The 21085-nt window shown below is 56.3% G+C and overlaps 1 protein-coding gene across 1 annotated transcript in view; it reads right to left on the bottom strand.

Annotated features, from left to right (window-relative positions):
- CASZ1 (castor zinc finger 1) overlaps nucleotides 1-21085 on the bottom strand; it is a 122437-nt gene that overhangs the window by 63988 nt on the left and 37364 nt on the right. The window contains exon 2 of the mRNA XM_007980592.3: nucleotides 3441-3493. The gene's annotated coding sequence lies outside the window, so the exon portion shown is untranslated. The remainder of the gene's footprint in view (nucleotides 1-3440; nucleotides 3494-21085) is intronic.

The following is a 21085-nucleotide window of genomic DNA, read 5'->3' as shown; positions in this document are numbered from 1 at the left end:
GAGAGAGAGAGAGAGAGAGAGAGAGAGAGAGAGAGAGAGAGAGAGAGAGCACCATGGAGTTGTGGGGGTGCTATGGGTGGTGGGAAGGCAAGGAGAAAGAGGAACTAGAGGGATGCAGAGAAGAGGCCTGGAGGGGAAAGAGAGATGGACAAAAGGTCAGGAGCCTGCAAAAAGAGGACAGCAAGAGAGATGGCAGCAGACCTAGCATGAGAGGAGGCCCAGCAGACTCTGCAGCAGACCTCTGACTGCAGGCGCAGCTTCTGTCTCCTTGCCCACTCTGCCAGCCTTTCCTCTCAGGCTTGGAGCCTGATTCCGACCTTGGCCCACAGCAGTAGAACTGGGCCAGGGCGGCCTTGGTCCCTGATCCTGGACAGAGCTAGCACCCACTGTGTAACCTCCAGGTCCTTCTCAGCCAGACTGCAGCCTGGTCCCCCCACCCCAACCAATAGACCCAGTCTCAGACCTGGACTCCCCCCTCGGCCTGCTTGCCCCTCAGCAGCTCCCGGCAACACAGCCTTCACAGCTTCTCCCAGGCACCCCAGCCCCTCTTTGCCACAAGCCTGGGAAGCAGAGAGCAGTTTACAGATAGAGAAACTGGTGCTCAGAGGTTATGCCGCTTCCCAGAGCCCTGACACAGAAATAGAAGATCCAGGGCTGCCAGTCCATGACCTGTGGGGCTTTTTATTCCAAGGTACTCCCTGGAATCAGGAGCCCGCCCTTCTCCATAGGGTCAGACTCCAAGGGCCCCAGGGCAGAGGGTAGGGAGCTCTGTGGAATCTGCCCAGAGATGGCCTCTGGAGCACAAGCAGGCGGGAACTACCTGGTGGGTACCGGGCAAGCCACTTTCAGCCACAACAACTCACTCACTTGTCCCAGCAACCCTGCAAAGTAGATATTCTCCCCTTACAAAAGAGGAAGCTGTGAGGGCTGGGCACGGTGGCTCACGCCTGTAATCCCAGCACTTTGAGAGGCCGAGGCAGGCAGATCACAACGTCAGGAGTTTGAGACCAGCCTGGCCAATATGGTGAAACCCCATCTTTCCTAAAAATATAAAAAATTAGCTGGGTGTGGTGGTGGGCGCCTGTAGTCCCAGCTACTTGGGAGGCTGAGGCAGGAGAATTGTTTGAACCTGGGGGCAGAGGTTGCAGTGAGCCGAGATCATGCCACTGCACTCCAGCCTAGGCAACAGAGCGAGACTCCGTCTCAAAAAAAAAAAAAAAAAGAGGAAGCTGTGGATCTGAGGTGAGAGAACTTGCTAAAGACTGCAGGGCTCCCGGGATACCAGCGGGGGCAAGAGCTCCGAGGAAGCAGGGGCTGCAGAGGAGAGGAAGAGCTGAGACTGAGGCAGGGACTGAGCAGAGAAGGAGGCCTTAAGGACAGCAGGGGGAGGGAGCCCCCCGAACAGACCAGGACTGCAAGCAGCGCTGCAACCCGAGCACTGGGCTCCCAGACAAATGCACCCAGCCCCTCAGAGCAGTCCCGATGAAGACATGTACACAGGGCAGGACGATGGCTGTAACAGCTTCGGGACTGGACGTAGGGCCGGGGAAATGTATACCTCAGCAGGGGTGCAATGGTAAATTTCCTCTTGTGTACATTTTACCTCTAAAAAGAGAGAGGAGAGAGCAAAGTACAGGAGCTAGAAACTCTCAAGCAGGGGCTGGAAAACTTTTTCCCTAAAGGCCAGAGAGAAAATTATTAACCTTTTAGGCTTTGTGGGCCCAACAGTCTCTGTTGTAGCCATTCAACAATCTCTGCAAGTATAGAGTGAAAACAGCCATAGATAATACCTGAACAAATAGGCATGGCTGTGTTCCAATAAAACTTTATTTATAAAAGCAGACTGTGGGTCAAAGGTGGCCCGTCTGCCACCAAGTCCTGCTCCAGAGAACGGAAGCACTTGGGGCGGAATTTCAGGACACGGAATGTCTGGCTTCACCCTGCTGCCTGGGGATGGAGGTATCTATCCTGTCTGGACCTCATGGGCGGAGGTTTCTAGAGGAAGCAAGGTTCTCATAATCAGAGGGTAGAGAAAAGGAAGGGACTGAGAACAAGGTGCGGCGTGGGAAGCCGATATCCAGGAACTGGTGCTAGCTCGGGGCATCCTGAGGAGCCTTCCACGGCACTCAGATCCTCATGGACCATGTGAAGGCATGGAGGCTTGCAGCTCTGAAGATTCTAGAACTCTCAACTCCATGAGACAGGGGTGAGGCCATGGTTAAGAGGAGGACGGGAGTGGCCAGAAGGGAGCAAGAAGGGGCACCAGGGAGAGAAAGGCAGAGAGGACCTGGGACAGAGCTGTAACCAGGGTGGTGCTGGTGGTAAAGGGAGGAATCCACGGGCCCCAGTGAGAGCGCAGGGCGCGGGCCGGGCCTGCCCTACACCGGGCCGCCTCTGATCACGTTTTCAGGGCCACTGCCCGCCAGCGCAGACAATGCTGGGGGGAGCCTTTGAAGTCCGAAAGGGATGCCGCGGTGGGAGCCGGGGAATCTCCTCCCTTCCCCATCCTCCTTGCGGGGGAGGGGGCCGGTAGGACAAAACCCAGAGCCGGTCGGTCACAGCCGGGGCCCCGAAATGCGAGAGACAAAGGGAAAACAAACAGGTTTGGAGCCAGGCGCACGGTGCCGTGTCTGTCCCCCGCCCCGCCGAGCGGGGATGATGGATGGCTGCAGCCAGCCAGCTCGCCCGCCGGGCAGGCCCCGCTATTTACATAACACTGGCGTTCCACCGGTCACCTCTGACACAGCACTGCCTGGGGCCCGAGGCCCGGTGGCCCCGCGGTTTCTCGCGCCACCACCCGGGGAACTGACACAGCCCGCGAAGGCTGGGCCAGGCTGGGCAGCCCCGTGTGCTTGGACTTCGGGGGGAGCCCCATGCCTGAGGAAAGGCAGGACATGGCAGCCTGTCCTGCCCTCGGCCATGGCCTTCTCCCTGCCACCCTCTTAGGGAGGACGGAGGAAGCCACTGGGGGTGGCACAGCCTCCGAGGAGCGAAAGCAGTACTGGGGTTCTGGGGCCTTCAAGTCCAGCGGTTCTTGAGGCAGAGCTTGGGCAGCGCTTCCAGGCACAGCCAGCCACTGCCACGGAGGCAATGGCACTGTGAGAGCGGGCACCACAGGCTGGGTAACCTGAGCCTAGCCACCACAGCTGCCCCACCGCCCCACGCTGCCCTGAGCACATTCCTTCCCCAAAGTCTGCAATCCATATGTCCCCAGACCATTTCCAGCCTAAAAGTCAAACCGAGGGGATCCTACTGGCAGGAGGGCATCTTTTTCCATCAGGGCGGAGTGGGCAGGGTGGCTGCAGTTCCCCATCTCCATCTTCTCATCTCTCCCTGGGTGCTCAGCAGGACTGAACCCATCCCAGGGTGACACGTGCATTAGGTGAGTGGTCACCAGTTGGGGAGAGGACGCGAGGCTCAGGGAGAGGCTCAGGCCTTACCTTGTAGCGGGTCCTAGAGCCTCCTCGGATGTAGCTGGGGGTGTCACTTCATCCTGGAGAGGCAGAGAGAGGAGCCCTGTTAGCCTTTCCAAGCCCATGACTCCCCAGTGCACGCCCACCATCCCTCCTGAGCACCCAAGGGTTCCCTGCCCCACATGGGCTGAGGGGCTGATGCTCCAGGGCCAGCCTAGAGGGCCAGAAACTCAGGCATGCCGGGTGGACTCTGATTTGGTTCATTCAGGTATATGCCAGCCATAGTTTGTGAAAAAGTCAGAAAGCGGTGGGAGCTGACTGCAGGGGCAATGTGGTCCTCAGGATCCCCCTAGCCAGGTGGAGAAGAGTCAGCCGTGCCGTGCACACTGCTCCGTGGAGGAGGCCGGGAGTGGGGGTGTTGGTGAAGTGGTCTACATGCTTCTGTGGAGCTGTAGCGGCCTAACAGGGATGCCTGGGGACAATGACAGAATACAGCAGTAACTGCTCCTTTACTCTCTTCCCTGGGGCCCCTGAACATAAAAATGACAGATGCCAAACGGTTCACTCTAGCAAGTTGGTGACAGAGGGGCAAGGGCTGGCCAGGGGCCAAGGCACCAGGAAGCCTCCCTCCACGCCCCAGGAGCAGGCTGCCGACAGCACCTTCCACCCCGGGCTCTACCCATGAGTCATCACAGCCCACATCCAGACAGTGCAGGGAGAGGGATGATGGTCTGACAACGTGGAGGCTTTCACCAACACACGGCGCAGCCCAGCGTGCCGGGCTGGGGCCCTCCTGCCCAGAGAATGAATTTGGGGAGCCAGGTTCAAAGGGGCAGCCTCTGTGTACGTAAAGAGAAAACCCAGGGAGCCCCCCAGCCTGCTGGCCGGGTCCCCCAACCCTTGCTCGAGCCAGGCCCTGCCCCTGCAGGCCTCGGAACCCTACCCAGGCTTGGGGAGGGCTGTCTGTTACGTTTTCTTCTCCTCTCTCCCTCATTTGTGGCTTATCAATGATGCAAGAGGAATAACACCAATTTCCTTAGGCTATGTAATCCCCAAATCAGATTGGGGGGATTGCGGGAGATGAGGTGACCTTGTTCAGGGCTCCCGGAATGCCACCCAGTCCCGCCGCCCGCTCTCCGGTTCCCAGGACATATTTAGACAGATAATGCTAATTGTACTTGACACGTCCTCTTAAGGAGGGCTCGCTCTCCACCAGCTTTCGCCGCTTGTGCTGCCCGGGCAGAGGGTGCCCACTGGGGTGGAGCCTACTCTGCCAGATACAGGGCTCTGGGAGGGCTGAGGGCCCAGTAGGCATTGAGTGGTTGGAAAGCACTGCCCCACGGGCCTCTGATGCCCATTTCATCCAGATGATGAGAGGCAGGGTGTCTGCAGAGAGCTGGGCAGACCCCTGAGACAGGGGGCGGTAGAGAGGATGGGGAGCTGGGCAAAGGGGGAATAAGGAAAAGGGAAGGATCTGGCCAGGAGAGGAGAGGATGGAGGAGGAGGCCGACAGGGAGGGTCACAGGGGCCAGGGATGGAGATTCCCAGGCCTCCACTGCCAGGCATCAGGTGGGCTCAGCCATCAGAGCTCAAGTCCTGGCTGGGCAGCCCAGGGCCCTGGCTGGGTGTCATCCTCACCGTCCCATCCGTCCCACACACTCCTGTCCGAGATCTCTCAAGGCGCCCTGGCCAGCCTCCTGTGGACCCCCAGAGCCCCCCAACTCCACAACTCTGGTATCTCCCTTCCACCACCTTTCCCTCCCCTCCCATCCTCCCTAGCAACTGTGCATTTATTAATTCATGAGGCACTAATTAGTTCTTTGTTTAATTTTGTGTTAAACAGACTGACCGGAATGATAACGACTTGCAGCGCGGTGTTGCCGTCCCCAACCACCCCTGTTTTCTGACAACAAGGGAGCGCAGGAGACCGGAGCGCTGAACCCAAATCCCTCAGCAGTTGCACTTCATTAAGTCAAAATGTGACAAGAAGCTTAGAGAGCAACTTGCAGATCTGATCACACAGAACAATCAGGGAGGAAACTTTCCAGGAGTTGGTCGGGGGTGGAGGAGGGAGGGGAGGGCCAGAGATGCGTACGTACAGGGACCAGGACGCGCATGGGGTCCTGTACCCCACCTGCCCAGGGCAGGTGTCCCGGCTGATGGGAGCAGGAAAGCTGTCCCTGAGTGGGATCTGGGACCCTGGGATACTGGGACCCCAGTGGGGGCCTAAGAAGTAGCCGAGAGTTCATCTTGGTCTCTTCCTCCTTCTCTGGGCGTCTTTTCTTGCCTCTCTGCCTCTCACTGTCCCCGATGTCTGCTTTGTGAGTGGCCCACATGAGTGAGTGGTCAGCACATCTGGGACCTGATAGCTGATGTAGTTAAGGAAGGATTCTCCAAGGCCAGGGGAGAGGCACAGTACTGGGAAAACCCAGAGGACAGCAGCGGCCCTACGCTCAGCAGGACTGAAGTGAAGTGAACGCTTCCAGGCTAAGAAAGAAAAGCCATGTGCTCAGAGATCATGGCAGAAAGTACCTAAGAAATGCCAACACACCCATTACCTGCCAGGTGTCTGTCCGCCCATCCATCCAACCATCCATCTAATGTTCCTAATCCTAAGTACTCTGGCCAAAAAACTGAGGACCCAAAGGTTCAGAGTTCTGTCCAGAGGTAGATGGCAAATCAGAAACAGAACTGGGTCCTGGAGCTTCCAGGCTGTGGGGCTGATGGTTGGTTGGTAGCTGAGCTAAAAGTGTCAACAGCCTTCTGACTTCCTTCCTCCTGTCCATGTGAAAAAGCAGGATCTTGGCCCCAGAGGCAACAGGCTGCCCATCCCACCATCTCATTGCACAAGTGAGGATGAGTGATACCAAAAGCAAACCCTGCCCCAAACTAAGGGTAGTGGCCCTGCCCACCTTTTACCCACCCCTCATCTCTGAAGACACCAGCAATGTCTTGGGTAAGAAGAAGAGCACAGAAGGGATGTGAGGAGGAGGAGAAGAAAAACAAAAGCACAGAGAAAAGTTGGCAAACGTGAGCCCTTATGTGTGCAAAGAGCCTGGTGCCTTCTTCCTACTGGCTGCTGAACCTGCCCAGGTGAGGCCCGGCCCTCCCTCCTTCTCAGCCCCGGGTCGCCCAGCCGTGAGAGTGAGCCTGGGGGCAGCCTCATCCAGCCTTTCTCCTGGCCGGTTCGGAAGCACAGTGGTCTCTCACCGAGCCGGCAGCCCTGGGCTGGCTTCTGTTAATTTGCTGTCAGGCTGCCTAAGCAAACCAATTAAAACTAATCATTAATTATAAAAGAGAGCGAGAAGAGGAGGAGAGGAGAGGAGAGGGTGAAAGACCGAGAGGGGAAGGAGGAAGAGGGAAGATGGGCTGGAGAGGGAAGACCTGGGGGCCTGCAGGAGGCTCAGAGTGGGGCCTGGTGGGCTGGGCTCTGGGAGGACAAGAGGCTCCTCCGGCACAAGGGGTGCCAGGGTCGGGGGAGGGCAGGAAGGAAGCAAGGGATGGAGGAGAGGGGGCAGCCATGGGCAAGGGGCGGAGGGAATGCCACGAGAGATGGGACGGGGGAGAGTGACGGGCAGAGAAGTGGTAGCGTACCAGGACCTTCAGGGGCCTCCTCCATCTGAAGTTCCCTCTTGCTGGAGCCGTGGCTGGTCCAGGACTTGACTTTGGAGCCTCTCACCCACAGCTGCCCAGCTCCATATTTATGAGGCACCAGGCCAGGCTCCTCAGCCAGCACTCCTACCTGCTCACCAGGCCTCCGGGCCATGGGGGCTTGGGGCAGCTGTCGGGCTGCCCATCCGCCCCCCCACTCCACTGCGTCTCCTTCCCCCTGCCCCCAGCCCCATCCTCACGCACAGGCTCTCCCTGGCCGAGCCCTTTCACAGGGGCTGGGGCCATGTCAACCCAGCAGCGTGAGGAGGGGGGCGGCACAGACAACGGGGCAGCGTCATGGAAACGGGCACTTTCCCGGAGAAATATTCTGTTTGGCCTCCTTCCTGCATTGAGGAGCTGTCAGGAACCTGAGTGAGAGTCACACTACCCCGGGACCAGGCGTGACAAAACCTATTTTCTGCCTCAAATTTGATTGATTAAAAAACTTTTTAGGAAAACCATGTTAAAAGGGTGAAAAAGAAAGAGAGAGCGGGAGAGGGGGAGAGAGAGAGAGGGAAAGAGAGAAAGAGAGGAGAAAAGAAAGAGTGAAAGAAAGGGCTGTCCGGAGGACGGCTGGGGAGAGAAAGGCCCCAGGCAGGGGCTGAGCAGTGCCCCAGGCGATGCCGCAGGGGGATGCACGCCAGGGGGATCCCACGGCATAACCAGGCAAAACGGAAAGGTCAGAGGAAGCCCGGAACTTTTACACAGTGGTTAGCAGGACAATGAGGGGGCCGAGGGCCGCGTAGGCCAGCAGGTGCGGGATCGAGACAGAGGCCTCCGGAAAGGAGCCTGGGCTGGAGGCAGGGAGGGGCAGTGGGGGTGGCTGTCCAGCCCCCGGAGTCGGAGCAGGCCTCTGGATTGGCTCTGAGCTCTTTCCAGGCACAGTCTTGGTTGGAATTGGGCAGAATCCTGAAAAATCTACATAGGGTCAAGAGGAAGGACCCTCATCCTCTGGGGACAGGAAACGGGTTTTCCCACCTTGTTCTCCCAAGACCTGGCTTAAGAAATGTTTTTAATCACAGTAATTTTTAAAACGCAGGAGACATCAACTTGACCCTCCATCCTGAGGCTGGCTCAGCACCAGCTTTGAGCCCGCCTTCGCCTGTCTTGGACCTTCCCCAGTCAGGCCCTCAAGTCCTTCGTGGGATGTTGCCCTATGTGGTCCTCATGCCTGGCCAGGGACTTCAGTGGTGAATTTGAGGCCCTGCCTGACTCTCTCAAGGCTCCAGGAGAAAAGTTGGCCCTCCCACCCCTCCTGAGACTCCCTCAGGAGGATGCAACCCCTCCATTTCCCAGTGACCCTTCCCGATCTTCTTGGGCAGGACCCCTAGTCTCCTCAGGAGGAAGGGTCCGAGTTGGTGGCCTAGTTTGCTCTTCTTTTCTCTAAGGGCCTTGAAGGTCAAGGTGAGGAGTGGTTCTGGCCAAGAAATCAGAAAGAAGATTTTCCCATGTGCTGGGCGGGTGCTCAGCAGTGCCCATCCAGTCTCTGCCAGCGCAGGGCTCAGTGTGGTAGGCAGTGCCTCCTCTCAACAGACAGGCGTGTCGCCAACAGATGCGCAGAAAGACAACACCTGCTCCAGGCCTTCCCCAGCCCCTGTGCCAGGTCAAGTGACCCTGGATCTCTCTTGTCCCTGTTTCACAGCGAGATCATCAGGCACTCACTGAGCATGTACTGCATGTATGACGCCGTGCCAGGCACGAGGAAGAGAAAACAAGACAGCTTACAAAAGGCTAGGGGCAGTGGCTCACGCCTGTAATCCCAGCACTTTGGGAGGCAGGCAGATCACCTGAGGTCAGGAGTTTGAAACCAGCCTGGCCAACATGGTGAAACCCTGTCTCTACTAAAAATGCAAATATTAGCCGGGCGTGGTGGCGCACGCTTGTAATCCCAGTTACTCAGGAGGCTGAGGCATGAGAATCGCTTGAACCCGGGAGGCAGAGGTTGCAGTGAGCTGAGATTGTGCAACTGCACTCTAGCCTGGGAGACAGAGTGAGACTCCGTCTTGGGTGGGGAGGGGAAGCATACAAAAGCCGAGTTGGCGAGAGTCGGGTTTGAATCCTGCCTCTGCTGCCTCCTGCCATGCAATTGGGTACGCAGGCTGCTTAACCTCTCGAGGCCCCAGCTTCTTCCATTGAAAAGTAGGGGTCCATAAGCGCCTATCTCAAAGGAAGTTCATCCTGTATTTCTTGAGCACCTACTATATGCTATTAGATACTTGTCCTAGACCTAGAGAACACTGGCAAACCAACAACTCAACCCTCAGGGAGCTTCCATTCCTGTGCTGTTGAGGACGCTCGGAAACAATGATTAGTACAATGGGTGGCACATAGTAAGTGCTCAATAAATATGACCTCATTAGTTTCCAGGGTCCCTGCCTTTAAGACGCTAGGAGAGATGGTGCAATTCCATTCCCAGGCATATACCAGAAAAAATGGAAAACAGGTACTCAAAACAAAACCAAACCAAAACAAACAAACAAACAAAACCCTTGTGCATGAATGTTCATAGCAGCACTATTCATGGTAGTCAGATGGTAGATACAATTCAGGTGTCCATGGACTGAGGAGTGGACCCACAACATGCAGTGTGTCCATACTATGGAATGTTATTCTGCTATAAAAAAAGGAGTGAAGTTCTGATACGGGCTACAATGTGGATGCACCTGGAAATGATGAGCAAGAAACGAGCTAGATGGACACTAAAGGCCACAAATTGTATGATTCCATTAATATGAAATATCTGGAAGAGGCAAATCCATAGAGACAGAAAGCAGTGGTTGCCAGGGGCTGGGGGAAGGGGACAGTAGGGAGGGACTGCTAAGGGATTAAGGGTTTCTGTCTGGAGTGATGAAAAAGTTCTGGAACTGGCTCAATACTTGTGCAACTCTGCAAATGTACTTGATGCCACTGATTTGCACACTTTAAAGTAGTTACAGGCCGGGTGTGGTGGCTCATGGCTGTAATCCCAGCACTTTGGGAGGCCGAGGCAGGCAGATCACTTGAGGTCAGGAGTTGGAGACCAGCCTGGCCAACATGATGAAACCCCGTCTCTACTAAAAATACAAAAATTAGCCGGGCGTGGTGGCGGGCACCTGTAATCCCAGCTACTCGGGAGGTTGAGGAAGGGAGAATCGCTTGAACCCAGAAGGTGGAAGTTGCAGTGAGCCACGATCACGTCATTGCACTCCAGCCTGGGAGACAAGAGCGAGACTCTGTCTCAAATAAATAAATAAATAAAATAGTTACAATGGTAAATTTTATGGTATGTGCATTTTTACCACCATAAAGTAAAATAAAACGATATTGCTTTTTTAAAAAAACAACTGCTAGGGAGAGAAGGAATTTGTCCCATGTGGCAGCTCAGGGCAGGTGCGAGGGAAGCCAAGTCAGTGGGGCTGGTAGGTGAGACACGGTGACTTCAAATGGGCCCTCTTTCCCCCTCTGCTTGAGAACCCATCGTCCGAGGGGGGCTCCCAGGCCTCCACAAGATGTGCTGTGTGATCACGGAGGGAGAGGACCAGGCAGAAGGGCTAGGATGGTTGCAGTGAAGGTTTGGACCTCCCCTTAGGAACCCTCACTCAAGTGCCTGTGATTCTGCACCCCTGCGGGCTGCCGTTCCCGGCACACACAGAGAGCTGCTTCTCCTGTGCGGATCCCAATACGCACGGCCCAGCCAATCCATCTCTCCGCCATGCTCCCCAGATAACTTTTGCTGCCGCTCAGCATCTTGCTGCAACAAGCGCCCCTCTGGATGGGTCTGAGTCGGTGACTTCCCCACCCACAGGGCTCCAGCGCTTCCCAAGGTCGAGGAGCTCCACCTCAAAGGGAAAGCCTGGAATAACCAGGGAGCCAGGCTCGTGGGGTAGCCCCCCCAAGCTCCTGCCCCCGCCCTCCTGCCTGTTCCAGAATGCATGTACACACATAAAGCCCTGCCTTGGCCCAGGAACTGTCAGGAGATCAACAAACAAAAGCTGCTTCTTGACAGGGAGTCATTTATATTTTAGCTTCGTTCCATTATCCTAACGAATCCTTCATCAGCAGATGCAATATTAACAGCAGAAAATCAGCTCATTACATCCGGGGGGATTTCATCAAGACGGCAATCATGTGCCGCTCCCAAGCCTTCAAGAGGCCAGTGGGGCTGTTATTTATTTATTTTGTTACTTATTTATTTAATTTTTTGGGTTCTTTCCACATAATTGCACCGCATCTCAAATCTTCAATAAATAATTTGTAGGTCCTGAACTGCAGACAGCTTTGCTCTCTGCCATGAGAGCCTGCATTAGCCAAAATATTTACCACTATTTAAGAGTCATTAGAGTCAGGAGCGATGTGGGGAGGGGTACCCTGTTCTTCCGGAAACAGCCTGGTTTGGGGCTGTGGCGCTTGGCCCTCACTGTAGTCCTCTAACCCCGTCTCTGGTTCTAAGGCCAGCCATCCTGGACTGGAGGCTCCCAGAAGGCAGGCCTCCGTCTGTTGCCCTCAGCTCCCTTCGTTTGGGTGGGGGTTTCCTGGGGGCTCTCACAGAGGGACAAGGCCATCTCTAAGGCCCCTGCTGGGCTTCTCCAGGCTTGACGAGGACAGGTGGCTGATGGAAAGGACACACGTGGTGTAGGGACAGCCACCTCTCACATGCTTAAGCTAGCGAGCCCTGCCAGGTTGGCATTGCTGGCCAGTCCTGCGCCAGAGAACTCCACAAGGGGAACCTTCTCTGTCCTCTAGCAGGCCCTGGCTCAGGAGCTTCACCACCGTCTGACCCATCCCTCTTGGCTTCCCAAGGTTACACCTTCGACTTCAAAGGAAAGGAAAATTCAGTAGGTCCAGAGGCAGACTGTCCCATTTTACAGATAAGAAAATGAAGGTTAAGAAACTTAAGCTCTTGCCGGGCGCAGTGGCTCACGCCTGTAATCTCAGCACTTTGGGAGGCTGAGGCAAGTGGATCACCTGAGGTCAGGAGTTTGAGACGAGCCTGGCCAACATGGTGAAACCCCATCTCTACGAAAAATACAAAAATTAGCCAGGTTTGGTGATGCGTACCTGTAGTCCCAGCTACTCAGGAGGCTGAGGCAGGAGAATTGCTTGAACCCAGGAGGTGGAGGTTGCAGTGAGCTGAGATCGTGCCACTGCACTCCAGCCTGGGCAACAGAACGAGACTCCATCTCAAAAAAAAAAAAAAAAAAAAAAAAAAATAGACAAGAAAAAAGAAAGAAACTTAAGCACTCTGGCTGAGGCAGCACAGCTAGGATGAGGCACAGAACTGGAACTCAGACTCAGCAGTGGCTCTGCTGAGCCGCCACACCTTCCGCTAGGCCGGAACCTTCCAACGACTGGCCCTCCCAGTGCTCCTGGCTCCGGCCCACAAGGCTGGAGTGGCCACTGGTGCTGATGGGCACCCCCCGCCGCCACCACTGGGCTGGCCATGCTTTCACAGGTTTTTCCCAGCGGGGGCTGGATTTCTGCCCAGCCAGGAATGTGCTCCCAGGATGTCAATTCTAATCTCCCCAGCGCTCTGACAGAATTAAGCTCCAGTTTGTCCGACAACATCCCAAAGTTTCAGAAATCCAGGGCAGACTCTCTAATCAGGCTGCAGGACAAAGGTCTGGCCTGACCCTGTCACTTCCATTTATTCCTCCTGTCTGTCTCCGGGCCCCGGCCTTTCTACAGTTTCCTCCACCCTCTGCCCCTTCCCTGGCCGCCCAGCCCCCACCCTCTCCTCCGAGCTGCCTTGTCTCCGCCCAGCCCAGCGTTGGCCCTCCCCAAGCAGCCAAGCCAGTCCCGTTGCTCCAGCATCTAAAGCCGAGGAATTCCTAGGAGACCCTCCTGCCGCCACTCAGCCGCGGGCCTGACGTTGGTCCAGGCTCCCTTCCGTTAGCTGACTTTAGGGAGCATGCTGGCTCCACCCCTCCTCTGCTCCAGGAACTAGGTGTCCAGTCCAGAGTTACTCTCTGAGTCAGCCCACCCCGGCCTCTGGTTGGCTCAACTCTGGGCTCCCCATAACTGCCCCAGAAGCATCCTCTGGCCTCAGCAACCTCCATTCTGTTTGAGGGGTTGGCTTGTGGGCCCTGAAAAACTTTGGCCCCTCGGCCGTGTTTGGGGACAACTATGTGGGCAGAAACCACTCTTCCTCAACCAACTCCGTGCGTCACCTCTTGGTGACTGTCTACAATGGTAGAAGCAGCCCTGTACCCGGGCTAGGCAGGGTGAGGACCTAAGCCTTTGGCTCTGCTGGATTGTGGTGCCATTAGGAAGGGACAAGGAGCCTGAGAGCAGCAGGGATGCTTCCTCCACTCCCCACAGCACCCAATCTACACCCCACAGCACCCAATCCGCTCCCCACAGCACCCAATCCACACCCCACAGCACCCAATCCGCTCCCCACAGCACCCAATCTGTACCCCACAGCACCCAATCCTCTCCCCACAGCACCCAATCCACACCCCACAGCACCCAATCCGCTCCCCACAGCACCCAGTCCGCTCCCCACAGCACCCAATCCACTCCCCACAGCACCCAATCCACTCCCCACAGCACCCAATGTGTTCCCCACAGCACCCAATCCGCTCCCCACAGCACCCAATCCACTCCCCACAGCACCCAATGTGTTCCCCACAGCACCCAATCCGCTCCCCACAGCACCCAATCCACTCCCCACAGCACCCAATGTGTTCCCCACAGCACCCAATCTGCTCCCCACAGCACCCAATCCACTCCCCACAGCACCCAATCTGCACCCCACAGCACCCAATGTGTTCCCCACAGCACCCAATCCACTCCCCACAGCACCCAATCTACACCCCACAGCACCCAATCCGCTCCCCACAGCACCCAATCCACACCCCACAGCACCCAATCCGCTCCCCACAGCACCCAATCTACACCCCACAGCACCCAATCCGCTCCCCACAGCACCCAATCTGCACCCCACAGCACCCAATGTGTTCCCCACAGTACCCAATCCGCTCCCCACAGCACCCAGTCCGCTCCCCACAGCACCCAATCCGCTCCCCACAGCACCCAATGTGTTCCCCACAGCACCCAATCCGCTCCCCACAGCACCCAATGTGTTCCCCACAGCACCCAATCCGCTCCCCACAGCACCCAGTCTGCTCCCCACAGCACCCAATCTGCTCCCCACAGCACCTAATGTGTTCCCCACAGCACCCAGTCTGCTCCCCACAGCACCCAATCTGCACCCCACAGCACCCAATGTGTTCCCCACAGTACCCAATCCGCTCCCCACAGCACCCAGTCCGCTCCCCACAGCACCCAATCTGCACCCCACAGCACCCAATATGTTCCCCACAGCACCCAATCCACTCCCCACAGCACCCAATCTGCACCCCACAGCACCCAATCCGCTCCCCATCCACATGGCTCTCGGTAGACACCTAGTGCTGATACCTGCCTCCATTTCCAGAGGAAGTCACATGCACAAGCCGGCTAGAAGAGGCACAGGCAGAGAGGTGTGCATGGGGACCCCGGCTTAAATCTGGCTTGCTCACATCAGAAGATTCATGGGGAGCAGTGGGAAGAGGGAGACATATGGACCATCTGGGGGGATACTGAGGGTGGCTGTACCCAAGCACGTGTGCTGAGCGTAAAGCCAGACCCAAGGGAAGGGCTCCCCAAGCGAGGGAAGGAGAATGAATCCCCCAGGGCAGAGAGAGAGAGTAAGAAGAAGAAGAACAGACGGAAGCGGCACTCTGCTGTTCTGCTGACCCTCTAGACAACGCAACAAATCTAGACTGGCTAGGATGGAGGGGCTCCCCAAGAGCTGCCCAGTGGCAGGTAGCACAGGAAGTCCTGGAATGCCACCGGTAAGCAGGCCAGGCCACCGCCCTGGGCTGAGACCCGGCCCTGAGCATGGAGTCAGTCCAGTCCTCCAAAGGCTTTCTCAAGCCTTCCCCTCTCCAGCTTCCTTAGCCACATTGTATGGAGTGGAGGCCCCTTTCTTGGAGTTGCGATGACAGTGGCTCTCTCCCCGGCAGTCTCTTTTACGTTCAGTCAAACTTCTCCCCCATCTCAAGGCTGCCACTGCCTTCACCAGCACAGCCAGCCAGGGCACCAGGGCACAGACCAAGCAGAGGGCTGGGCCCCAGGGCTCCCCTAGAGAGACTCGGATGGCCTAGGCTGCTGGAGGGGCAGGAGCAGGAGGGACAGACGGCCAGTGAGGACACTGGGGAGGGTGTGTCTCCTTAATAAACCCTTTCTCTTGAAGCGTCAAAATCATTACAGTATTTTTACCTAATGACAGAAAAATCTACAAATGCCTGCCTATTAGCACTTTCCAGAAAGCCCCTGCAGTTCCCACAGAACCCACTCACCCCACCCCCACCCTCTGCAGCTCCCCAATTCCCCAGACTTCCCACTTCGCTTCTCTGCCTTTTCTGTCCGCTGCATCTTTCCTGCCATGCTATGCTGGGGTATTGGTGAGTTGTTGGAGTTTTTTTTTTTTCTTTTCTTTTTTGTTATTTATCAGCAGATTGTGTGGAGCTGAGTGGTGTGGGCCTCACCCTGCTAAATAAAGCTTTGGTATTTCTGATAAAGCCATCAAATTCCTTATCGCACTGACACAAAGTGCATTTAAAGAGACAGACACCCTGTCCCTCCCTCCTCACCAACCCCTGCCCCCTCCACCCAGTTCAGATTTCCAGCTGCCCAGACACTTCGGGATCAGACACCAAATACGGCTCCCGAGGATGTGGATGGGGGGCAGGGGACAGGGGAGGAGGCGGAAAACCCTTGCCAACTCCCCCCCACCGATGTCAGAGCTGCCGGCACCCTGAACAGGGACTCGGTCCCAGGGCGTGGCATGGGGCTTCCTGACCCAACTCTGGAAGCTGAAGGGAGCTATGAATAGAGACGCCCTGCACCGGAGGACGTCCTCATAAACAGAACAATCCTGTGTTAGGACAACAGCCATCAGTGGGAGGAAGAGTCCGGGCACGCCGGTGGGCCTTCGAGCCTGCGCAGATGCTGTGAGCACGCCTGGTCGCCTCAGCCATGGCAGCGCCAAAGTGGGTGCAGGGACGGCCCGAGGGGGCTACGGAGGCCCAAGCAACACTGGGCAGACACACGCTCAACAAAGCCCAACTTCACATGGCCCTGGGAGGCGGGTGGAACTGCCTTCCCATTTGACAGATGAGGAAACTGAGGCTGGCCCAAGGCCACAGGGCCAGGGGCAGGCCCAGCTGGGGCCCCAGCCCAGGCTTGTGGACAGCAGGGCTCGGCTCTACTGAGTGAGAGATGTTCCTCCCCCGACTGGTTCTCAGAGTCTCCCCTTCCACCCTGTTGCCGTCCACTGCCCACTTAGGATCCCACGAGACAGACCTTCCTGTGTCCCCGTGCCCGTTCCCACCTCCTCGGCCCTGGCTCAGCAGCCCAGGCGCTGCGCCCACACACAGCCTGTTGGTTGAGGAATCAAATTTATTATTTTTAATTATTTTGATTTATCAAAGCAGCAGCTACAATCATATTAAACCAACTTGGCTTCTTGGCATTTAACAGATACAGTTGCCACAGGACTCCCCCAGACTCCATAAAACACCCAGCCTGTCCACCTTCTCACCGAGGAGGGCATGCCAGGCCCCTTCTCCAAGAACCCCAAATTGGAAGGCCACTAGGTCCCCACTTCTTGTTCTGCCCTGCCAGAGGTGCATGCAGCCAAAGTCACTGAGGGCCAGAGGGTGGGAAAGGAACAGGCTGGGCAGAGCTACCAGTGCCTTGGGACACAATCACCTCCATCCCTCAGCCCGGGAGACCCTGCTGGAGTCCTGACCCACTGGGGAGTGGGCAGCAGACCCAGGCCCACCAACCTCTCCACTGGCATCTGCAGGAGCCTGCTCTATCCCACACCTGTGACTGGGCACTTAACTGGAAGGAGCCGAATCATTCTGCAGACCCTTACCCACAAGAGGAATTATTGCCTCTTTTTTTTTCTTTTTTTCTTTTTCTTTTTCTTTTTTTTTTTTGAGACAGGGTCTCTCTTGCCTTACTGCCCAGACTGGAGTGCACTTGGTATTTCTGATAAAGCCATCAAATTCCTTGGTGTGATCTCGGCTCACTGCAACCCCTGTTTTCTGGGTTTAAGTAATTGTGCCTCAGTCTCCCGAGTCACTGGGATTACAGGCACTCGCCACCACACCTTGCTAATTTTTTTTACTATTAGCGGAGGTGGGGTTTCACCATGTTGGCCAGACTAGTCTCAAACTCCTGACCTCAAGCAATCTGCTTGCTTCCGGCTCCCTAAGTGCTGGGATTACAGGCCCCCTGCCCCTTTCTTGCAAGGGGAGAGCCTGAGGTTCGGAGAAGGGAGGTCTGCTGGCAGGGCACAGCTCTGAAGAACAGTAAGGCTGTTTCTCTTCTATTTGAATCAAAAGCCATCGTTCTTTTGACCGTACCCCACTGCCTTTCCTTTAGACCTGAAAGCTGCAACGTGCCCACGCACTGTGGAGAATGGTAGCCCAAGACAAGGGACCCTGAAGTTCAAGGTGATGGCCTAAGGCTGCACACGCCATGCATTTAGAATCTGAGTGCTTGGGAGAAGGGATCCCTAAGAAGTAGCGCTGTGGGGAAGGTGGCACCAAACAAGTTTCTAAGGGACACCCGGGTCCACCTGGAGCACGAGGAGAGGCTGGCCACCTGTAGGGCATGGGGAAGGGGGGCTCAGGTGAGCAGATGCACGACTCATTTCAGCCAGGGAACTGGGCCTTGCCCTCAGGTACTGCCCAGTCCTGAAGCCCGTGGGTCCCAGAGCCTGGCATAGTGAGAAAAGAGGCAGCAGGGTATGGGAATAGAGGAACCAGGCACTTCAACATTCCAAGGAAAAACTGCACACAAAGAGCACGGGGGAATCCCCACAGGCCTGGAACAGGCACCTCCGGGGTTCAAAGGCCCACAGAAGCCACTAGAGGCAGCTCCCAGTCCCTGAGAGGAGGCAAATCTTGTCTTCTTGGTGTGGTGAAGAAGCCAGCAGTGCAGAGATATGGAGCCTGAACACAAGTCCTCTGACAGCCCCAGGGTGCAGTGTGTTTACGCACAAAAAGAATAGTCAGCTGGGATCAAACCAGGAGCCAGACGGCTGCCGGTCCCCATTGCTCTGCCCAGAGGACCTGTGACCTGGCCACAGAGAGCTCGGATCCGGCTGCAAGTTCTGAGGTCTGGGTACCGATGGGTATGTGATCTGGCCTCTCCGAGGTTCAATTTCCTTGTCTATAAAATGCACACAATGATCGTGCCTGTAGCAGAGGGCTGTGGTGAGGGTTTGGGGAGGCGATGAGGGTGAAGCTCCTGGCACAGTGTCTACACATTTCTATATGGAAAACGTGGTGCCAGTCATCATTGTGATCATTGTCATCAACATCGCTGAACACTTTTCTAACCAGGATATGGTAACTAGGAATCATGCCTTTGGGGCTGGTGATGGCAGAGAATGGGAGCACTGACCAGCCCCCACACTGTGCTCCCCAAGGAGCCTGGGGGAGCTCAGAAATGTCTAGAGGAGGCCGCCCCTGCTGCCTGCCCTGAAAACTGACTAAAGCAGCCACCAAGGCCCTGGAGCGTAAGGCTGGAGGGGAAGGTGGGAAGACTTGGGCAGTCCCATTTGCCTATCAAAAACTGTACATTCGCTTGGCTTTCCACAGGACTCATGCCCTAATATGGGCCCAGCAGCTTTCTGGGTTATTTCGAGTGCATGTGATAATGACTCCAGGCTTCGCTTCTGCTGCCCCCAGAAAACTTTCCATCTGGGGAGAGGGAGGATGGCTGGCAAAGAATGAGAAGGGCGCAGGGAAGCCCAAGGTCAGAGTGGGGAGGAAGTGGATGCCAGTGGGCGAGCTGAGGGAGGGAGACTGGAAGCTGGAGGGTTAGGGCTGGCCAAGGGACCAAGGGGAGAGGCAGGCATGGGAGCCGCGTGGGCCCAGCCAAGGGCTCCAGGTTACGAGGTGGACACCGGACCCCACGCCCTGCCTACCACCCACTGTCCCAGGGAAGTTCACCCTGCTCAGAGCCACAACCAGCTCTGAAAGGAGGGATTTAAGAGCAAAGCCACACAGGGCCCTCATTCTGCCTTCTCGCCTGTAACTCTGGCGGGGTTCCCTTCTGCACAGGAGCCAAGCTGGGTTCCTGAGCCTCGGGCAACTGCCCGGTGCCCAGGGGCCCCTTGACTCCTTGATTTATTTGAGTATTAATTATCTTTCTGGCCAAGCTTGGCCATCAACTCCAGACCCCACAGGGTTAACTCCAGACAGAGGGGTTGGCTGGCTTTCCTTCACTCTACCTCAATTTCTACTGCTCCTATCACCTACCTCCCCCACCCCCTGATCTTAGGGAAAAAAAAAACCCATCAAAATAACTATTTTATGTCTCCAAATATGCAGATCATTTTCTTTAATGAAAGATGCTTGACGTCTCCGATCCAATTAATATGCAAATGCAGGAGAGGATTTATTTGTGACATTCTGTCTGGGTGAGAGAAAACAAAAAAGGCCTGTTAACCAAAACACTAATTGCTGTGACTGATTGTCACATATCATCATTTTCATAGGATCTCCTCCATTCCCGGCTCACAGGGAGCTTGAAACCAGGACTGGTTCCATGCAGGCATCAAGGAGAAACAGGGCAACTGGCTACCTGCCAGCGTGGCCCCCTTGCCATCAGAGCCCATGGGGGAGCTGGATGAGGGTGGAGGGTAGGCCAGCGACCTCCCCTCCTAAGCTGCACCTCGCCACTGACCTGCAGGCACTGACCTGCAAACCAGGAAGTGGACGGCCCCAGCCTCTATTGGATCTGGCAGGCCTGGGGAGGCCTCGGGCAGCTTCAGCCCAGCAGATCTCTGGGTCATGGTGGAGGCCAACTGCCTTTTTGCTGCCTGACCTGCCTGCTAGGAAGCAGAGGCGGGACCATGCCGAGGGGAAGAAGAGGGGCCAGGGCGGCCTCTTTGGGTCTGCCCAGCTGCCACTCTCCACTGTCTCTTCCTGTGCTTCTCCTGCTGTATCTTTTACCCTGAGCACCTGTTGACAGAGGCCACCTAGGGAAACTGAGGCACAGCAGAGCTTCTGCTCCTTAAGAGGACACAGGCGTCTACGGAAATTTTGGAACCAGGCATCCGCTGTGTCTGGGCAGACACCTGCATCTTGGCCCCGCCCCTCCGCAACCTGCACTGAAGTGGGTCGTCAGCTGTCACAGCTGCTGTCTCCCCTGAGCGGCTCGGGAGGCCATGAGGACTCCTCAGAGGACCACGAGGCTTCCTTTACCCCATGTCTTTAGGGAGAGCAGGCAGGAGAGTGAGTGTTGACGGGCACCCCTATTCTCAAACGCCAAGGGGGAACTGGAGAGGAAACAACGTGTTTCCTGAAGACGCTCAGTAAAGGACGAGAAGGTTCTGGTGCCACACAGTTCCAAACTCAAGGCCGAGGGGCAGAAAAAGATTCCCTAAAGCAGCCTTCCATCCCACACAGGAGCCAGCGAAAAAGGGGAGCCTATAGGGCATGGACTTAGGGCCCGAGTACCTTTGAGGGCAGATCTCTTTCCATTCAAGCTCGAATATTCTGGGTGCTCAGAGAAGGCTTCCTCTATCTTCCTATCACCTTCCCAGAACTCCTCCAAGTTTCCAAGGACATTGAAAACTGGGTGCTGGGAGCCCAGGTGGGCAAGGCCCACTCACAGGGGGGCAGCTAAAAGGCAGGTATCAAACTGGGTGCTGAGAGCCCAAGTGAGCAAGGCCCACTCACGGGGGGGCAGCAAAGCAGCAGGTATCCAGTGAGCACCAGTTCAGACTGGCCCAGGGCTCCGTGTCTGCTCCCAGCAGAGTCATGGTGATGGCCGAGGGTGGCCCCATCTCACTCGACTTCCATTTCAAACATCCCTGTCTCCTGCCCCAGCCCAGCTGCCTCCCTCTGGCATTACGGCCACAGGCCTCTAGGAAGAGCTGGCGCCAGGGCTGCATGGGGCAGACACTCTCCCCCCAAAAAGGCCTGCCCCCGCACCCCTGAAACAGGCCCAACAGGATGCCATCCGGGGGA

The sequence above is a fragment of the Chlorocebus sabaeus genome, chromosome 20 (assembly GCF_047675955.1).
Source record: "Chlorocebus sabaeus isolate Y175 chromosome 20, mChlSab1.0.hap1, whole genome shotgun sequence".
Lineage (NCBI taxonomy): Eukaryota > Metazoa > Chordata > Mammalia > Primates > Cercopithecidae > Chlorocebus > Chlorocebus sabaeus.
The sequence above is the reverse complement of the archived record's forward strand: the minus strand, read 5'-3'. Positions and strand labels throughout refer to the sequence as shown.